The sequence below is a fragment of the Diceros bicornis genome, chromosome 36 (genome assembly GCF_020826845.1).
Source record: "Diceros bicornis minor isolate mBicDic1 chromosome 36, mDicBic1.mat.cur, whole genome shotgun sequence".
Lineage (NCBI taxonomy): Eukaryota > Metazoa > Chordata > Mammalia > Perissodactyla > Rhinocerotidae > Diceros > Diceros bicornis.
The window spans coordinates 19,919,659-19,941,848 of record NC_080775.1 but is presented as its reverse complement, the minus strand read 5'-3'; the positions used below and the strand labels follow the sequence as shown (position 1 = coordinate 19,941,848).

The 22,190-nt window shown below is 36.3% G+C and overlaps 1 protein-coding gene and 1 non-coding gene across 3 annotated transcripts in view; one reads left to right on the top strand and one right to left on the bottom strand.

Moving 5' to 3' along the window:
* Positions 1-22,190, bottom strand: part of PLXDC2 (plexin domain containing 2) — a 425,253-nt gene that overhangs the window by 285,562 nt on the left and 117,501 nt on the right. The gene's annotated exons all lie outside the window — the stretch shown is intronic.
* LOC131398965 (U6 spliceosomal RNA) lies at positions 8,791-8,897 on the top strand. The gene has a single exon (XR_009217041.1). It is a non-coding gene; the product is annotated as a U6 spliceosomal RNA (small nuclear RNA).

Sequence of the window (22,190 nt, the reverse complement as noted above, 5' to 3'; positions counted from 1 at the left end):
AGATCAGAGACTACCTTTCATCCATGAAATAAGAACAGGAGTTTATTTAAAAAAAAAAAAAAACAGGGAAAAAGAGCTTAGAAACTAAAACTTCAATATTAGGAATAAAAGGAGGCTTAGAAGAGAACATTGAGGGAAGAAAATGAGCAAAATAAAAAACAGATGGGCAGAAGCAAAATGGAAAAAAGAGAGAGAGAGAAAAAATATTATTCTACAAGGCCCCAAATCTCAATAATGGCAACTCCAGAAAGAAAAAACAGAGAAAATGGAGAAGAGAAAAACTTTAATCAGCCAAGGAAATTTCCCAGAATTGATGAGCTTCCAGACTGATAGAATCCATTGGGTGCCCTGCAATGGAAGTGAATATACCCACATCTAGATATATTATCAGGAAAATTTTGAACACTGTAGATATGACAACCAAAAACAGTTGAAAGAGAAAAACAGATCACAGATAAAAAGGTGAAAATAACTTAGGACTTCTCAACAATATCACAGAAAACTACAAGACAAAAAGAACAATGCCTTTAAAATTGTAAGGGAAAATGTATTCCAACTTAAGAACTCTTAAGATATGCAAAGTCTCAAAAATCTACCTCCCAAGCATTCTTTTTCAGGAAACTACTGGAGGATATGCTGGACCAAAATCAGACAGTAAATCAAGGCAAAGTAAGACAAAGAATTTAGAAAACAAGAGATCCAACTCAAAATAGAGATGAGGGAATCGTAATATATGACATAGCTCTGGAAAGTGCTTTCATTGTCCTAATAATGTTAATATTGGGAGCTGGAGGGATGGTGTGTGTAGGGGGCTGGAGTTAATTTAAAGAGCTAAAATCTCATCTTCTATTGTGTTTTAAGAGATAATTATTAAAACTAAAAAACCAGAGCTAACACTATAAGCATATTATTTAGATATGTGTAGATAAATATCAAGAGAAACAGTTAAAAAGAAGAGTGAAAACAGCTGCCTCTGGAAAGTGGGAAATGACAAGGCTGTGAAAGTAGGCTGATGATAGTTTTGCAACTCTTGAAACCATGTGTCCACACTACTTTTTATGAAAATAAAAAGAATAACAATGAATTAGTCTAACATACTCATTTTAATCGTGAAGAACGTAAGAGGCTCAGAATTATGAATTTTTTCCCAGGTCCCTCAACAGCTGCCTCGAAGAATCAGGACAAGAGCATTTCATTGTTTCATTATTTCAACTGGCACAATTATGTTATTAAACATAATCACACTCATAAACATTTAGATAATTGTTCACTCATTCATTTAACAAAAATCTATTGAGTGCCAACTAGGTTCTCCAGGGTATAATAATGAGCAAAACCAGACCCAGTCCCTGTCCCATGGAATTTACAAGTTGCTAAGAGACGTTAATATGACATTTACAGCTACCTAGAAGATCATAAGATTTGGAAATTAAGTCCTCTAATTGTATACTCATCTGTTTCGTTCCTACATTCCTTGTGAAAGTTTTTCTCCCCACATACAGGCTAACTCTCGACTTCACTTACTGACACTGTAAATAACAAGAAAATTTATTTTTCCTTTCTTCCTCAGTGCTAAGAAGAGTCCAGCTGCCATCAGTATGTGAAGTATGGCCTTTAAGTGACTTCATGTTTCCATGTTAATGTTGCTTGGTTGCCAACATTTCAGCCCACAGACTGGCTGACAGCCCTCCCAGAGCCACAGAAACCACCAGCTGGTTGGGGAACTAACAATTTACATCTCGCGGTGCAATGAAGATCCAGTAATAAGTTGATTTTGTTGAGGATTGTGGAACTAAATGAGAAATTGGCCACTTACCTATTTCCTGATGGAAATGTGGCATAAGAAATTATACTTAAAGGGACAGTTCCATAATCTGGACATTTTGAACTATTCCCTAACCTTTCAAAAATAACTTCACTACTGATGCCGTCTATCAATCTTGCTTTCCTCCTTTTTAGGCTCTCAAAAATTAAAATGTTTTTAAAATATTATATAAAAAGATTAAATATTTTAATATTTAAAATATTATACAGAAAAAGTCATATGTCTTACTTTCTACAAGCTAATCAATGTAACCATAATGATTCTTTAGTTTCACCTATATGACTCCCTTGAAAAATGAAATGTCTAATTTTAGTTATTTATTCTTTATTCCAAATGAAGACTTCTTGAGTCTGTTTTTGGCAGTTTTTTATACTCTTTCATTCATTCTCTTACTGACTATTCTGCATGTCAGACAGAGGCAGAATGGCGCTCTCCCAGGGAACTCAGCCCCCATAATGATAGGTATTCAAGCAAAGAGTGCTTATTAATGGTTGTTCTTGGGGCTTTCTGGCTGATGGGCCACCATTCTCTAGCCACTTCCTCTGAGACTGGTAATTCATCATCCGAGGGAAAATTCCATTATTATAACTTCATTCTGTAACAACAGAGAAACATTCTGCTGTTTCTCTAAAGGTAAACCTGAAACTATGCCCTTTGACTCCAAAGGATCCACCAAAGCAATTTTTCACATATTTCCACTTACTAATTTTAGGTTCTGAGTAGAAATTAGAAATTTCTAATTAGAAATCAAATGCCAAAAAATCCTTGAGCAATATCCTTCTTTGTCTACTAAATCCCTTTACATTAAGGTAATTATTGCATTGGCAATGTAATAATAATGGCCTCAGTTCCCTCTAGAGAGAAGGATCATGTGTGTTCTCAAATCCTGAAGGATGTTAGACAAGGGAAATATCTGCATCAACTGCAAATGACAAAATTTCCACAAAATGTAGACATTAGCCATAGGCAGAGCTTATTAAGAATAAAATAGATAAAATTCAAAATTAATGACTCTAAGTTTGACCTAAATTTTTACTTATAAATTGATAAGACTTCCTGCATTGCCTTCATCATAGAAAAGTTAATGAAATCTTACACATTTTTCCTTTAGCAAAAATACTAGGAGCTGGCCTGGTGGCATAGCAGTTAAGTTCGCGTGGTCCACTTTGGCGGCCCGGGGTTCGCTGGTTCGGATCCTGGGAGCAGACCTACTCACCCACTCATCAAGCCATGGTGAGGCAGCATCCCACAAAGAAGAGCTACAACTCTACAACTATGACACACAACTATGTACTGGGGCTTTGGGGAGAAAAAAGAAGAAGGAGGAAGATTGGCAACAGATGTTAGCACAGGGCCAATCTTCCTCAACAACAACGACAAAAAGAAATCTCTTCCTTATTAGAAAAAAAATACTAACTTCTCTCACAGTTTCAAAATTTTTCTTAATTCTGACTATCCATTCCAGGTAGGTAGAGTGTAGGGATGTTTTAAATGCATTTGTTTCATCAGTGCGAAAAAAGCATCTAGAGGACATTAATTAGCTCAGGTTGCTCCAACTGATCAATTAAGTTCTGCTTCCTTTTTATTTAGCGCCATAGTTCAAGCTTCTGTTATGTCTTTTCTATATCCTAATAGCTTCACTGTGCCCCTGTATCCATTCTCTTCTCATTCCAGACTCCCTTGCTCACTGTTGCCAGATATATCTTGATAGAATCAGAGGACCTGTTAAAAAATTTCCACTGGCTCTAAATTGTCCACAAGATAAAGGCTGGACCTATTGGTCTGATACTCAAGGCCATTCCAAATCATGTCCCAACTCACCCTGCAAGCCTTATAGCTAAAATAAACTGCTTCCACGCTCCCTGAGTGATCCTTGGACCTTCTGACCTCTAAGTCTAGCTCATGTCAATCCCTGTTCTTGGAATGTCTCCTTCCATTTGCATTGTTCTTCAAGCCCCAGATCATGATGCCCCGCTTGATTACACCTTCACCAGACCTTCCTCCACTTTTTCACAGCTATTAACATATGCTGACTTACATCACAGGTAATCCCCTGTTTTCTCCCTATGATCCCAGCATCAGACACATAGCTGCATTAAAAAGAGTTTAATAAATGTTTGCTGAGAGATGAATAAATGAAAAAAACACTAAGCAGAAGTTTCGGACAACACACAGTTACCCTATAAACCATTAAATGTAGAAAAGTCCAAATGTATTTCTTCTGCCCAGGGTCTGTTCATTTTCCTTCATCCTAGAATTCTGAGCACACCCATCCCTACTTTCACATTCAGCCCGTTTGCAGGTTGCCAGCTCGCTAGGGTATGCAACTTGCCTCTCGTCTCAGAGAATACAGCCCCCTCATCTCAGCCCTTTTATTTATTCCATACCTCTGATTTAGGGCATAGCAACCTTGATTGTCCAAGTTGAAATGTTAACTAACTTATAGTAGTTTTCCACTTATTTATGATAACAAGGATCTGAGATTGTGTGATAGACCCAAATATCCAGGTAATTGTAAAACTTGGTTTTATCCATTGATTTTCACCTCTTAAAGCAACTTGTTCATCATGTAATGATTAGTATATTAAAATATTGGATAATTCACTCCTCTCATTCTCTAATAGCTTCTTGAAAAATAGAAATAATTAAAAGGTAAGCAGCGCGATGCAAAAAGGAACGATGAATCTGCATAATTTAACAACTTTAAAATCTAAAAAATAATCACAAATTGGCTACACTATAAATTAACGATATATTTTTTAAAAATCATATGTAAACTCAAAAATCTTACTAAGACAGAGAGAAAGGAGAAGTGCAGAGCTTGAAGATACTGGAAACAGCTGCATGGTTTAATCCTGTCATATCCAAGGGATTTTATACTTCTGCCAACTTCTGACAAATCCTTCTGTGATGTTGGAATGAAGCTCAGAGCAAGACTTTCATGGTAGAGCATGTTTAGTCTAGATTCTTTGGGACTCCTTCAGGATGACTCAGGGGCACCAGTGGGATACCAGGCTGGTCCTCTATCACTTTTTCACTGCGCTAGTTCTTGGAGGTGCCAGCATGTTGCATCCTATTCCCCAGAAGTCCCTTCCTGAACTGTGATGGCATCCCTGGAGGCCACAACAATATCAGAGAATTTGAGAATCTCATAGTCAAGACGGTCTAAAATATGTCATTATGTTTGCACAATGTCACCAATGGAAAAATGCCATAACTGTCTTCTAAAGAAAAAGAATAAGCCAAGGTAATGTCTTCATTAGATGTAGAGGATGTTACTACATGTGCTTCACAGCAACGGCTATGAAATCTGGATTATGTGAGGTCATCCAACAGAACTTTCATTATAAACAGAAGGCTTAAGTTCACATTGCAGTTACACACAACACAAAGGCATTCACTGTCTATTTCTTGGTTCTATTTTCCTCATATGAACTCTCTTGGAAATGTCAATGTAATCTGCCAAGCGGCTTACTGTTTCTCAATTTTAACAAGAACCAGGTTTCTGATTAGGTAGATAGTCGATGCATAAAAGGTATGAGGACCATCATGAGCAGAAAGTCGTTCCCAAGGGCTTGACCAAAGTCAATAATGCAAAATGCTTTCTTCATTTTAGGTAACTGATCAACGCCTACTAAGAAACAATACAACAGGTGAAGATAAAATTTCTCCTGGGGTGCAGAAGAGTATGGGGGACAGAGGGAGGCTAATGTACAACTATAGGAATAAGATTTGAATTCTACCAACTCTATCTACTTCTTCTTCATTTAGATTAACAATCTAGCCACTTTATGTAGCAGACTTCTGCCTTAATAGTTTGCCATATTACTGTGGAGAAAACAGAAAAAGTCTAGGTAAATAGACCTGTGGATCATAGGCAGTACGTTGTCCCTTGACTTCACATAGTATTTATTTTTCAAAAACAGAGTATTTAAAATCATGCTGCTGTTTTCCCTTATATTTATTTGTAACCTGTTTTGAGGCCAGTCTCAATTGTTATAAGTACAGTAACTTACTGTTTCAACAAAGCAAATTCTTTTCTGACAAATTATCCAGAAGAAAATTATCTTACCACATTAACTGGAATATTGGCTGATGGTATACAAGAATCTACAGAAATGTTCCTATGACATGCTTAAAGGACTCCAAGATATTCATTTCTCTCCAAACTAAATAGTCTGGCCTTTCCACTAAATTCTCACTCTCCACCACATTTTCCAAAGAAGCTTTGAAGTACAAAACCCAAGGCTTGGAAAGTACCAATTTTAGACAATGTTAGAGATTTAAGTTTTTATCCGTCCCTTATCTAAAATTCACCTATGAATAGACTTTAATTCACTTCCATATACATTGGGGAGGGGCAAGAGGGCAGTGGAATATAATGTCAGAAAGGCAAGCAACATACTTTAAAAAGGAGCGTTTTCAGTGCAAACTGCGGTTTGGTTTTTGTGGGATTTAATTTCCACTGAACAGAAATCAAGTACAGATGTATTTGATTTCTCCTTAAGGGTTGGTTATGGATGAATGGAAGAACCAGAGAAAATGTCATAGAGAAATGCTGGAGTGGTGTAGACAGATAAGTGCATCTTGCCTTCCATCATGTGTTTATGATCCTTTTGTGCTACAGAAATAAAACATCTGGTATATTGCAACTTAGGCTAACAAAGTAGAAGAGAACCAAACAATTGTCAAAGGTGATCAGTTACATGTATATAGGACATTACAATTCTAATTAAGTAAAGCTGTGAGGTCCTTCAGCTATGCAAAATGTCATCAGCAATGAAGCTAATTTGTGTCTGACCACGGCCTTTACAGTAACTGATGACTTACAGATGCCAACTGCCCCAGGGAACTTTTGCCACCTGTTTTCAATTTTTGGACTGGCAGCCTCACCCTGACAAAGCCTACTGGTTTAACACTGGGTTGTGCCATCTGTTGCAATGATGTTGGTACTTAATCAATAGTTTTTACAGGATACCATCTACATTACCGAAAGACATTTTATTTTAGCTTTTCTCCTATCTTCTGCCACTATTTGTAATATATGAAAATAAAATGCCCCGAAAGGAACAACATCTTCAAATGTTCCAGTCCTACATAGCTGTTGAACAAGTCCTAGGTGACTCTCTCCCCCAAACCAAACATAGAATTTTAGAAACAAAGGAGATGTGAGGTCATCTACTTAATCTCTCATGTAATACAGGAATTCCTTTGACCATAAACCTGAATGATTGACTTCATCTTCCATTTGAACAAGCTTACTATCTCACAAAGCAGTCCATTTCTACTTTAAATAGCTGGCAATCTTACAAAACACCTTCCTTACACTGAGTGAAGACCTGTTTACTTGTAACTTCAACTTGCTGATTGTTCTTCTGCCCACTGGAGTGACATAAATGAAGTCTAAAACATCAACTATATGATAGCCTTTCAAATATCTGAAATAGCCATCTTTCTCCTCAAGTCTGTTCTTTTCTAGGCTAAATACTCCAAGTTCTTTCAGCTAATTCACATTATATCTGTTACCTTTTCTTCATCATTTTAGTTGTTATAAATCAAATCTGTTCCATCGACGCCCATGTAAAATCTTTCTCTGAAAATGAACACAATACCCAATAATTGTCTTAACTGGGATGCAGTCTTTGATTTTTCTGGAAACTAAATTCTCAAAATAGCCTAATAGGACATTCACTTTTGATTCATTATGCTCCATTTTTGACTATTGTGTGTTTATTTTTTTTTTCCCTTTAAAACAAAAAAGAATGCAAGGTCTTCCTTCTCTTTAAGTTGTACCATCTAACTGCTTAAAATTAGTTCAAGATGCCAGGTACACATGAGTGACATTTGAGTGCACTGAAAACAATTGCAGGTAACACCTCCCTCGTGTGTGGCATCTTGAACTAATTTTAAGCAGTTAGGTATGCTTCTAACATATTTTTCACATATTTTATTTCTTCTTAATATGTTTATTATTGTCATTATAGTTTTTTCCTCCTAACATGCTTATTCTACCTTTTCTAGTTTGAGCACAGTATTTCTTAACAGTAAGGAATGAAGCAAGAAATCAATTAAGTGGTTTTCCTGGATCTAAGCCCAAATAATTAAGTAATATAGTGTTTTGAGCCCATTTTGTTCATTTACTTATTTACTTGCCTTTTCAAACTCATATTTTTCTGAGTTCATCCAGATATAACTCAGTTAATATCCTTCCTTTTCACTTGTCTTTGATACTATTGCCAGCCTTCCATCTTCTGGACATGGCTTTTCAAAATTTAGCCCAATATGGGAATCATGATGAACTCATATTGGTTCGCTAAGTTGCTGACTAATTTTTGCTCAACAACCCCATTTGTGATTTTGTTACCTCAACAAAATTTAGGAAGAAGCAGTTAATAGAAAAAGGTGATGTTCTTACATTGTATTAAACCATGTATGTAAAAAACCAGTTTTTGCTTTTTAGAGGTAAGGAATGTGATGGTGTCATTACAGTCACATTTTACACAACGTTGGCTGCTCCAACGCCATACAAAATCTGCACCATAAAACCAGTCTCGCCATGAGGTTGCCATCTGTTAGCATTCATGAAGACAGGCTGCGATTTATGTCCAGACAGGCCATTCAGAGCTCCAGAATACAGCTGTGGATAGAGCTACCCCCGTACCAGCTGCCACAGTCACATTGCTAGGTCCTCAGAGCCATTTCACCTATATTTACCCTGGCTTCCACATTCCAGGCCAGCCTATGTGAGGGAAGCACAGAAGATGTTGGAAAAAATGTTGATACTGATTGTTCTCTTCTCTGGGAGGCCTGGTCACTCATTATGGGCCTCAGCACAGCGGGGAAAATCTAAGGTCCAGTGTGACTAGACTTGAGTGCTGAAGGTTTGCTTTTTGCTCAGTCATATTAAAAAATACAAAGGGAATGGAAGGGGAGGAGAAGTTGACCAGTAATAAAATGCAAAACTAGTGTTCACTTCGGCAGCACACATACTAAAACTGGATCAATACAGAGAAGATTAGCATGACACTTGTGCAAGGATGACATGCAAATTCATGAAGCATTTCATTAAGAAAAAAGCAAAACTGTATGCTAAATTCGTGAGACAATAGAATGTAATAAAACAAGTTCATATTTCTCCTATTTGCATGCAAATGTCATACATAAACATAAAACGGAACAAACCTGATGTTTTCTTCTGTTCTTCTAATCAAACAGGTAAAAATATGTGTGCTGAATAATTACTAACATTTCACTTGCTGATTTACAGTGGCACCATTTAAAAATGTAACCCACTTGTGATATTTATCTATTTCAAGATCAATGTCATATACCTTTATAGACCTATCTATATCTATCAACATGTGTATAGAGAGACAGCTATATAACTTAGCTCTGGTTTAATGTGTGTGTTGTTTTTTAGTACCTGCAATTCTATAGCTATATATTTCTCTGACTTGTAATCATACCGTGATTATAATAGTCCATCCTAGTTTTCCCTAATTCAGGAAAATTGTCGAACGTTTACTTGTCCCATTTAACTGATATCTAAAAGAAGCATCTTCTAGAATTGAGAATGGGATCTTATTAGTAAGAAGAGCATTATAAATCCACTTGAGGACTACTGGGACACAGTTAAGTAGGAACTTCATTCTAAAACTAGGGCACACAAGCCCAGTGTTAATAACAGCTGTTCTGAGGCATGCTGAAGAATCTGAAATTAATCATCCCGAATTCTGAGATTCACACATTTAGATGCTTTCACTTAATCATGTAACAAAAAACAACCCAAAAAACATGTTTTGCAGAGAAATCTACTGTGCTTTCGAGGATCTGTGAAGTCAAAGCACACGCTATGATAGACTTCCACACTGCCTCTGCGTCGGCTAAGCCAGGAGATCTGCTAGTACCATAGACATGGCTTTATTCTTGCAGATGCAGATGTCATGTTCTCTTGGCCACGTGATACACAGGACATGCGGGAATTGCTTGTACTAAAGAATCCCCGGTGATGTGCTAAGGAATTAAGGTGATAAAGAGGTAAGTTCATTATGCCCGACTACTCGAGACCAAAGACACATATCTACATTTTCAATGAAAGTACAAAAAAAAAGATGCCAGTAGTCCATACTACTTGTACAGAATTGTGTGGGAGACTTGATGACTGTGGTAGAATTGCTTCTCAAAAGAACTTGTAGTCTATCTCAAAACTCTGCTGCGCTAATCACAGCCAAGTCAGGTCATTTTAATGCAGAGTGGTAGAGAAATTTTTAGGAAGTTAAAAAATCTAATGGATCATCTAGTTTAATAGCATCCTCAAGCAAAAGGATGCTCATTGTTTCTGAATAAATGCAAATTATTTAATGTTGCTCTGAAGTGCACTATTGCAGAAAAGTGGCCAAATTTCCAAATTTTTCATTATACGATATTCAAAATCTCACATATTAAATCTTGTCTCTGAACTGGAGATCTGCATGCAGGGAGTTTGTTGTAGTACGCTCTCAGGAGCGAAGCTTGTTAAGGAGTGAGGGGAGCAGGATGGAGCAGAGGGAAAAATTCAATTGTAATGCAGTTACAATAGAGGCCTAGGTTGATTGCAGGGGGAGCTCTGGAGCTAGGATGGCCCTTCAGAGTTGTCCTCCATGGATGCACAGAACCCACTACAAGTGCCTATTGTTAACCAAGCGCTATGCTAAGGTTTGGAGATAATGAAAAAAAATGTTGCTGGCCCTCAAGGAGCTTAGGGTCAGAGAGACATGCCAACAAATAATCACACAATGCAGGGTGACAAGTGCTGTCATAATTGTGTGTGGCACTGTGCGAAAGGAAGTGCCTAACACACAATGCACAGCTCAGAGCTATTACCACAAAGATATTACTGGATGTTGTGCGTTTATTTTCCCTTCAGTGATGAGTTTTAACTGCTTTGAGTGTGTTGCTCCTTTTGAGTTTCTGAGTTATTTCTACAGTGATGAAAGATGGAGAGCTATTTAATATATTCTGTGGAAATGGGAAGCTAGTGGTTTGGAACAGGTCCAGCCCTGAAACTTCTTTTTGCTCACATAAAGGACTGATATTGAAAACTTGAGGATCTTCTTCCTTCTTATTGCTATGCTCACTCACCTGACGACAAACAAACAAACAATAAAGCTGTAAGCCTCTCCTGGTGTGCTGAAGCCAGCTCCCAGGAACCAACTGTATGCATCTCTTGCCAGCTTCATTTTTGGTGATGTCTAGTTGGTGGCTTAAAATTGGTCATGATGGGAGTACTTGCATCAAAGAAACTGGCAAATGCTACAAATCAGGGCTATTTTCTTTCCTCAGAGAGCTGGTTGCTAAATGTTTACAGGCATACCATTGCTTTTAACTGATGATATTACTTTGGCAGTCAAGTTTTACTAGTTGCCGAATTCTCCGTATTTCACTCAGTAATGAATTAACAATTCGTGCACTTATACATTTCTACCTTTAGAACCACTGTACGTAGAAGATGAAAAACTACTGCTACCTTCCCAAAGAACCAGAGATCAAATGCGTTTTCTGACTTCAGACATGACCTAAAACCTAAAGAAACAGAAGCTGGGCTCTAATCAGAGAAAAATCTTAAGGGCTCTTCAAACATTTCCCATCACGTCCCCTGAAACCTGTATCCTTGGTTCAAGTACATCAAATGATGAGAGTAATAGTAATGAAATTGAAAAGTGTGGTAATGCTCTGAGCTTGAGGGGTGCAACGGGGTGTGTTACTTCTGATATCAGGGCAAAAGCTAAGGAATTCCTTCCCTCTAAAGTTTATTTCTGAAATATTATAAACCTGCTGTGTAATGTGAGTTACCAACACAGAGTATAGAAGAATCAGGACAGAGGAGTCTCCCAGAGGAAGGACAGGGGAAGGCTCCAAACCATAATCTATTATACAATCAGGAGAGAGAAAAATTTAAAAAAACTTCACAGGTAAAGGTGGCTACAGACAGCTCAGTGAAAATGACCAGAAAAAGTCAAAATTGGTCCCCTAAAATATGAATAAATCATATAACCAAATGACTTATTAACAGTACATCAGCATCGAGTATAAATTAGATGCTCTGCTTCTCAAAGTTTGAATCTGTACTTCTTAACCTATAGCTTGCACTCTGGTTCACCAAAAAATATTTTTGAATGTCTTATCAAAAACTGCCCAATTTGGTTAGTTATTTGAATGTAAGATATATTATTAAAAAAAGAATTAAAAATTTAGAAGTGTTTTGTTTTCATTTCACAGTGACATTGGGCACACACACAAAAACACACTTTTCCAAGTATACTGGAACAGCAACTTTTCTGCAACAGCATTTATTCAGTGACTTATGTGAACTGTTAAGAGTCACACTTGTCACCATTCACATTTAAGCAGTTTTTGATCTTTATTTAGAGCATTTAGGGTTCTTGAAGTGTGGTCCCAGACTAGGAGCATCACCTGGACACCTATTAGAAACACAAATTCTTGGGACTCACTTTAGATCTTCGGAATCAGACTTCAGTTGATCACACTGTATTATATAATCAAAATTTGCTAAGAGAGTAGAACTTAAATGTGCTCATCAAAAAAAAAAAAAGAGAGAGAAATATGTGAGGTGATGGATGTTTTAATTAACTCAGTGTGAAGAATCCCTTCACAATGTATATATAAGCAAATCATCACATTGTAAACTTGAAATATCTTACAATTTTATTTGTTAATTATACCTCAATAAAGCTGGAAAAATAAATAAATTGAAAAAAAAAAAAAAAGAAAGAAACTAGGGGTGGAGTCCAGCGTTCTATGGTTTAAAAAGCCCTGCAAGTGATTCTGATCTCGATAAAATTCAAGAACCACTGGTTAAGATGTTAAAGATAAACTGGGGTAAATTCTAATTTACACAGAGATGGACTGTCACACGGCACATGTGAGGGTGCAGATTATGTCTATCCTGGTATGATTATATCATTCGTATCTTCCACAGTGTCTGGTTCACAGTCAGGGTCAGTAAATACTTCCTGAATGAGCAGCCTTCCTTTTCTGTCTTTATCAGTTAAAAAAACAGTGCTAACCAAGCACATCAAAAATCCTCAGGCTTTGTTGCCTTGAATGAAATTCAGTTTGGGGTCCTGCCTCAAAATTCATTTTGATCACACTTTATCACATGACTATTGTAGATGGAATCCTATTTCAAACAAATGATCAGAATCTATATCTCGTCACTGTAGACCCTCCAGGAAACATGGTCAGGCGTGAAAACACCCACGTGCTGTAAATCCAATACGATGTCGATGTCCCCTGCGATGCCCATCCCTTTATTTCTTGAAACAAGTATTTCCAATACAAAAATGTTTACTAAATCTCAGCTTTATGGCAGGAAGAATCCCTGATTTCTTTCTTTCCACATCTAGACATACAAATAGATATCTAGTCACAAAAAGGCACCTCATTTTCACAAGAAAAAGGACAATGCAATCAGTATCAATTGTTTTGATAAAAGGTATAGGAGAGGTGATCATTAGAGCGAGTTCTCTGTTCAAGTGTACAGCCATCACCACAATGGAAAACGGATCCTTTAAACCTGCAGGCAACTGCTTCTTAGCAAGTGCATGACACAAAAGACAATAAATCGTCATTTTGAGGGGATTTCTAGCATGGTAAAGACATCAGTGCAAAGCAATCCAGCTTCGATTCAGAAACCAGGACAGACGCTGATCAGGCCAATCAAATCGACTTCTTTCAGTGATCACTGAAATGCTTCCCAGAGCAAATATTCCTCCAAGTCCTCTCTCTGTTTAATGTGCCATCCAAACATCTCTATGCACTGACCCTGTGCACCAATGCCATTTGACTCATTTAGATGACACCTATATTAAGAGTTGGCTTTCATATCTTCCATAAGTTGATGAAAGTTAATCTGGCTCAACTCATGAATTCCAGAACTGATCACGTCATGTGACAAGGATTCTCACTGATCCTTCTTTTGTGCTTCTGGTCTTAGTGCAATTTTTGTCACTTCTAGTGTATAAGATTTTGCTAATATTTCTTCTCTCACAAGGTTTCTTTAATGTTGCACATGCATCACAAACTTAACAGAAGGCTAAGAACAAGAAGTTTTTTTTTTTTTTTTTTAAGCTCTTTTCTTTTTTTTGTGAGGAAGATCAGCCCTGAGCTAACATCCGTGCTAATCCTCCTCTTTTTGCTGAGGAAGACCAGCTTTGAGCGAACGTCTATTGCCAATCCTCCTCCTTTTTTTTCCCCAAAGCCCCAGTAGATAGTTGTATGTCATAGTTGCACATCCTTCTAGTTGCTGTATGTGGGACGCAGCCTCAGCATGGCCGGACAAACGGTGCGTCGGTGAGTGCCCGGGATCTGCACCCCGGGCCGCCAGTAGCAGAGCAGGCGCTCTTAACCACTAAGCGACGGGGCCGACCCCAAGAAGTTACACATGTTGAAATGTGCTTAGAGCTCCATAACAGTCCCACTGTGTCCTAACATTGAACAACAATGCATCACTATCCTATTTGGTTAGAATGCTATGATCCTTGTTGATACATTCAGTGAGAATCAATGGTTTGTATTTAGATCTTGAAAATGAGTTTTGCACAGTATATGCTGCTGTTATTGAGATATATATCTGCCTCAATGACTCCAACAAAGTAATTATTCCATTTGAGTTTCTTCACCAGTGTGCAAGAAAATGCAGAGATACTATTCAGAAACACTGCAGAACTTTGTTGCAAAAACAAACAGGGAACATCCTGCTGACAACAGCTAAAGTGAATTCGAACACAATGCCATGCTGTACAGTTATAACCAGCACCTTCCAGAACTGCCTGGCAATACAGAAGTGCAATTTAAGATGAGATATCACAGCTCAGAGCAAGTAACTTACTGCTGCTCTGCTTTCTAAGCCACTAAAATAACTGGTACATGTAAGCCTTCATGGATTCGATATATTCTTTAGTCTCTAGGGTCAGTGATCTAGGTACATTGATGATTTGTATGCCGACTGATTATGCAAAATGGCAGTTGAAGAGTATTAAGTTGTTCAAGGCCTGGCTGTCAAAGTTTAATATGAAATTTTTACTGTAAAGTGGTAGGAAAAAAATGTGTATTCTGGCACCACAATTCCTTGGTCAAGTGGCATAAGGGAACTTTCTTTGCTTGAAAAAATATCTTAAGTGTTTGAGTAGATGGTATGAGTACAAATTCTTAGGAGTTGGATACCATTCAACTTCAGAGAATTCAAAGAGAAGTGTTCTACCTTCAAGGAGAAGAGAAGGATAAAAAAGACTACAGGAGGAACAGGAGAGGACCTAGCAACAACATGAGGCTCCACCCTCACAAATCCTAAGGAGTTGGAGTGCCCAAAAGACCCTGCAACAACAGAGATAACCTCTGTTCCATTTGCCAGTTTTTGTTGCTGCTGTATAAATCTCTTCTCCAAATTCTCTTCCATAACAAGTAGTAGTAAAATCATTATGTTTTGTGTAAGCGATCTTTGGGGAGACTCAAAGATGGTGCTGATCTTCATATCTATGCCACATAGCACAGCACAGAGAAAACATACAGAAAGTAGAACCCTAAAAGCTGGAGACACAGAAAATGTCTCAGAAATTTTCAGAAATCCTGGAAATAGCTCTATATTTCTATAAGTCGTAGAATTGGGGGTAAAGGTGTTGAACGAACTCTTCCTAGATCTTCAAGATATGTAGGCCCCTAAGGTTCTATTTGGTTTACTGGATATTTTACCTTCTAAAGAAATTTGGCACCTCTCAGGAGAGGATTTTATAAGAGTTACATAGGTCCCAGGTTTAGAATGACTAATTTAAATAAATGCTTTTGTGATTCACTCTACACTGTGGTATATTTCAGATATGAATATTTCTAAATTTAAGTAGGTAGCAAGGATACAAGCTTTTTCAAGATTTATATATTAAGATATAAACTCTCAACTCACAGTGACCATAAATTTAATGAAAACCTAGACAAGGTCCTTGTTTGAAAGGAACCAAAGAAACTCATGGCTATAAAGATATCTGGCTATAAAGATATCACTCAAATGGTAGTTGTTTTCCTTTCAGTGATCATTTTTTAGTAGCTTTTTCACAAAAGGTAAAGTTGGATAAGACTTTCATTCAATTATTTCTAGTAATAAGGTCTTTGATTTCATTTTCCTTTTTTATTAGCAATGTTTCTCAGAAACTCTAAGATCATCATTCCTTTGTTATTCCTTTATTATTCCTTCCTTAAAAAAATCACTCACTAATTTTGTAAGATAAAAAGTGTTCACTGGATGGATAGTTGAATAATTTTTATCGAAGAGACGATGATCCTCAGTAAATTCCTCGACATCTCAAAATTAATTTCTTCATTTGTAAAATGAGCTTTCAATGGAATGACAGCTAAGGTCCAAATTTAGGTTCATTCCTTCCCTCTTTTCAGGTATCAGGAGAATAACTACTTTGCTTTCTATTTCCACTTCCATCACAAGCCTGTCTGTAACAGGTTACAAAAACTGGTTCAGTAGTCTGCACAGCAGCTGCTCAGGACTCAAAATTTCCTCTGCTGACCACAAGATGATATGCCTTGACAATTTGGCAAACTGTTCCACTCACTTCCTTGGGAACAAGGTCTAGGCCAGTTTGGAAGCTTAATTTGAAAAACAACAAAAACTCACATGATGCTTATGTAGTCTAGAGTTAAACACAATTTTTTGAGATGATCTAGTCTCTCTTTACACCTAATTTAAAAAAAAGAAAAAAACTCCCCTCCCCAGACTAATTCTGAACAACAACAACAAAAAGGCAGCTGTGGAACAAACTTAAAGTATTAGGCTATATCAAAGCCTTAGAGAAGATGTACTAAATCCCAAATGCCCTGGCCAATAATATTTCATATACAATTCCAATTAAATTCAGAAAGAGAGGAGATCTGGTTACAGAGATACTTGACTTTATCAGACACTTTACTGAATAGCCAAAGAAGATATGCCAGGTTCCCAGTTCTGGTTTATGCGTTTAAACGTCAAAGGACAAGATAGCTAATAGGTTACGATGACTCATTTTAGGTCTGTAAGTTTTATTACTTATTGAACCAAGCACATAGTGAGTGATCCAGAACTTTATCTTGGTTGAGGGAGAGGTCAAATATTCAGTCTCCACAATAGCATGGGCTAAGTATGAGCAAAGCCATGAAATCAGTCATTAGTGTCTGTGTTAGATAGTAATTGCGTTAACAGGAGACTTATCACTGTAAAATCAAGCTTGATTACACCCTGAGATGATAAATAAATAGATGATCAACTTCATCTGCTCTTCTCTTTACAAAATAGCCGTGATGTACATAGAAACAATAATTTTCATTTAAGAACATGTGTTAATCCAAGAAGATATTAGATTTAATGAAAAACAAGTTAGATCTCTAGTTAGATCTAACGAAAAACAAGTTAGACCTCTAGGTAAGAACTGAGCTTACAAGAATATGCTGATCTAAGTCAGACAAGTTTATTGTGATCACCAGGAGATTACAAGCAGAAAAGAATGTGTATGTTTGCTAGCCTCTCTGTTATCACCTAATATACGGAACAGGTACCAAGATTGCATATAACTGAAACTCCAAAAAATAAATCATATTGTCTCAATAATTTTCATTGCAAAAATTAGGTTTGTATTGCTAGGGAACATAAACACAGAACATAAATTGTTCCAATTTTTCTGAAGACAGTGTGGCAACATGTATTAATATTTGCATGCCTTTGTTTCACCAAGGCAATATGTAGAATTTTTACTAAAGAGCCAATCAGATCAGTGCACAAAGATGAGTGCACAAGTTAACTTCATCTCGGTGTCATTTACAGCAAAACTGGGAAACAATCTACATATCCATCATTAGGGGCCTGGTTATATATACGATGATGCAATAACTTCATACAACACTATGCTGTCACAAAAGTGATAATTCCATGTGTTGACATGGAATAAAGATATTTCCAGCATATTATCGAATCAAAAACTTACACAATTGATGCAATTTTTTGTAAAACTATATACATATAATCTAAATGTATGTAGGAATAAAAAGCTGTCTGGAAATTCGTGTATGAAAATATTAAAAATGGCTACCTCTGAGTATCAAATACACAAGCCTTTTTATTTGTATGTATTAAGCCTTCCATATTTCACATGTTCTTACAACGAGCATTTACCATGTCTATAGTCAACAAAAAAACCATAAGGAGATCAATATCCCTCTTCAAATGTGACACACATCAGTAGTGTACTCTAGCTGCTCTAAAACTAATTTCCACACAGCCCTAGTTCAAAGACTAGAATTAGAGATAAAACTAGGTGGGTGCTATTTTGCTTACAAATTCCTTAAGCCCCAGTTTTCAAATAAGGCATATATTTTTCATGATTTGTAAAATCTACAAATTGTTGAATTTCATAAATTGGGTGTCCCTACAAGAAAAGAGAGACATTAGTGCTGACATTTTACAAATTACACAAGAGTCCAAAGAGTAGGTATCTAAGATTGCTCTTTAATTAAAGAGGATTTTTCCCAGTAGCACCTCTTAATTACTAATCTTTCTTGTTTTCACTATCTGTACTATAAAAGAGGGGTAATCATGTAAGCTTATGACAAAAACATGAGGACTAATGAAATCATATGTCACTCTAGATATCCTCAAAGTGTGCTACATGAGATAGAATCTTGCCATTACTATGAAGCGTCACCACTTGTAGCATACACACCCTTTAAGAGCTGTTTTCATTAGATATCCTATTTTAACTCTTTTCATCATATTTATGACTGAAGAGTCCCTGGACTTTCAGCATTTTTTGAATGCACACTTTCTCATGGTGTTTACTGTGAGTTATACTATTAAAATATTTTCAGAATAAAATTCTGGGTTTGAAAGACAAACCAGGAGACCTACGTACTCCATTTATCTGCTGAACAAGTGCAATGGAGAGAAGTGAAGATGTGATCTTTTCCCCTTTCACAGCAATGTGATGTGGTCTCGTTAGAGAGGGGACATTTCCACAGCAGAAAAGAGTTCCTTACTGATGAGAGAAGACAGAAAAGTCAAGAACAAAACTGCTTATTAAGAAAACTTAAATAATACATTCAAACTAGGAAGGCTTAAGGGTGTATAACATGGGAAACTAGAAGGAGCTTTGCGGAATATATTTTTGTTTTTATTTGTTTTGTATCTGAGAATTTATGGAGGATATATCAAGTCCTTTAAGAGAGAAGGGACCTAGGAACTGCTGATTACCTAATTTAACTTAATCATCTGAAAACACAGTTTAACAAACTGTCAATCAATTTTAAGCGCAATGCAAGCAATGAATCCTATTAGGAATAGCCAGAAAGTCATCTTTCTGCATTTGGGACAACGCATCCCACCCAGCAAGACTTTCCCAATTCCCTTCATCAGAATCCACTGTTTCCCCACTGCACTCAGTCCTCTATCACATACTCATGTTATATTGTACCTAGTTTTTATGCCATTTCTCAAAGGAGTCACACACTGCAGCCAGCTGGAAGCATTAGAATTACAGGTACATTTTGTTTGTTCAGGACAGTTTTTAATGACATGAGTTTCAATGCTCTGTGTGGGGCACTCATTGTTTGTTTTAACTCTCCATTGTCTTATTCTAGGACACCACACACAATCCACTAACTCTTTGGAAACTGAAGGTCCTTGAACTAACCATACACTTGAAAGCAGGAACTCTGTCTTACTCATATTTGTATTTTCACTATTTAGCACAGTAACTGACTCACACTAGAAATTTAATTAATTTTGTGAATGGATAAACAAATAAGAAATGGTAAATAGATTGTAAAAATATAGTGGGTGCTGTAGATTCAGAAAACAATGATGCTCCCTCTGCCTGGAATGCTCATTCTCTGAATAGCCGCAGGTCAAGATTCTGCACTTTCCTTCAGATTAAGCTTAAACGCCAACCTTTCAATAAGGCTAGGCCCAAGTACTTTATATAATACTGCCAACTGGCTTCTCCCCCACTGTGGCCCTCTCCAGGCCCCACGCCCTGCTATTCTTTGTTTTCCAAAGCACATATTTCTTTCTTTATTTACAATTTATAAATACACTTATTTGTTGTATTCGTTATTTGTTGCCGGTGTCCCCAAATCTCCAGCATCTACACTAGGAATGTAAACTCTAAGAAGGCAGGAATTTTTGTCTCTCATATTCCAGACACCAAGAACAAAGCTTGGCAGGCAATGGATGCTCAATAAATATTTGTTGTGTTCATTACTGGAGGTGCAAATAAAACATGTTGTTGGTAGCAGAGTTTCTTCCTTTGACTTGAATCTTTTCCTGGAGTTACTCACTCTAAGGTTGCACAGAGGAAAGATGAGAGAAGTGTATCATTGTCTTTCCCCAATCCAAAGAAAATCACATCTAGACACACGATAGTTAAATAGTTGAATACCAAATAGTAAAAGCAAAGCTTCAAAGCAACCAGAAAAAACAAAAGATGCATTACTCGCATGGAAACAATGATAAGAATGATATCTGATGTCATCAGACAAAATAAAAATCAGAAGATAATGAAGCAACATCTTTGATGAAAAGGGGGAAAAATCAACCAAAATGCTCAATCAGAATACCATATGCAAAGCAAAAGATTTTTTAAAAAATGAAGGCCAAATAAAGACATTTTCAGATAAATGAAAGCTGAGAGAAATTGATACAAGCAGATCTGCAAAATGACACCAGATAGAGACTCAGATCTATAGGAAGGAAAGCAGAGTAAGAAGAACGAATGAAATGATAAAAATGTGGGTCAATATTTTAAAAACCTATTTTTTTCTCTTTGCTTAATTTCTTTAAAAGACAGTTTATACTTAAAGTAAAATAATAATAGTAGTGTATTATGGATTTTACAACATACTAAGAAATAAAATATGACTACAATAACACAAAGAATGGAAGGGGAGGTAAATGGAAATATGCTACTGTAAGTTATTTATACATAAAGTGATATAATTTTCATTCAAATAATTCTACATAGGCTTTGATAAGTTATGAGTGTATTGTATCTATTTTGTACATATTTTCTGCATACACACTTTTGTACACAATAATTTGTACACAATTATGAGTATACTGTAATCTATAGATCACTAAAAGAATAAATAAAAAGGAATAGCTAAAAAGCCAACAGAGCATAAAAAATAGAATATTAAAAAAACACTCAGTTAATACAAAAGAAGGCAAAATGGGAGATCTATGAGAACGTCAAGCAGATGGGACAAACAGAAAACTAGCAAGAAGGTAGACTTAAGGCAACCATATCAATAATTACATTAAATTTAAATGTATTAAGCTTCCAAGTTAAAAGGCAGATCATCAGATGGGGCTAAAAAAGCTAGAGTCCATTACCTGATGTCCACAGGAGACATACTTTATATGGAAAGACAGAGATAGTTGAAAAGTAAAAGGATGGCTAAAGATAAACTCAGCAAACACTAATTTGTGCAGCTGTTTCATTGTCAGACAAAATTGATTTCAGGACTAGGAGTATAATCAGGAATAAAAAGGGACACTGCTTGATAATAATATGGCTAAGTCATCAAGAAGACATAATAATCCTCAATATATATGCCCCAAATATATAAGCTAAAAAATATATGAAGTAAAAAATGACAGAACTAGAAAGAGGAAAAAAATCTAGAATAATACATGGAGATTTTAACATTCCTCTTTCAGTATGTTTAAGAACTAGACAAAATCAATGTTATTGAAGATTTTAATAACTTTACTAAACCAAGTTAATTTAATGGACATTTAAAGAACCCTACGACTAGCAGCTGCATAATACATATCCTTTTCAAGTACACATGAGCTACTCAACAAGATATACTATCTGCTGGCTATAATACAAATCTTAAAATTTTCAGAAATTAAATCAAACAGTATATATTCTTTGACCACAACGGAATTAATTTGGAAATCAAATATCCTATGGGGAATTTGGATTGTTTTTAATTGCATGATGATGAAAAGAGAATACCAAAATACATGTGATGCAGTTAACAGAGTCTTTAGAGGGAAATGTGCTGCTTTAAAATATTTATTTGGAAAAAAAAGTTAAAAATTAGTGATGCAAGTTTCCATCTTAGGAAGCTAGGAAAAAAGAAACAAATTAAAATTAAAAAGTAAAGGGAAGAAGATAAAAGAACTCTGACCCAGGAAAACCTTTCTATTTCAAGAATTATATTTGAGAACTTGCCAATTTGCAGTTATAAGCTTTGTAAAATAGTCAAATGGATCTTTCTAGAGTTAGATAACATTTAGGGCTATTCAAAAATGTGAATGGAAATAGTATAA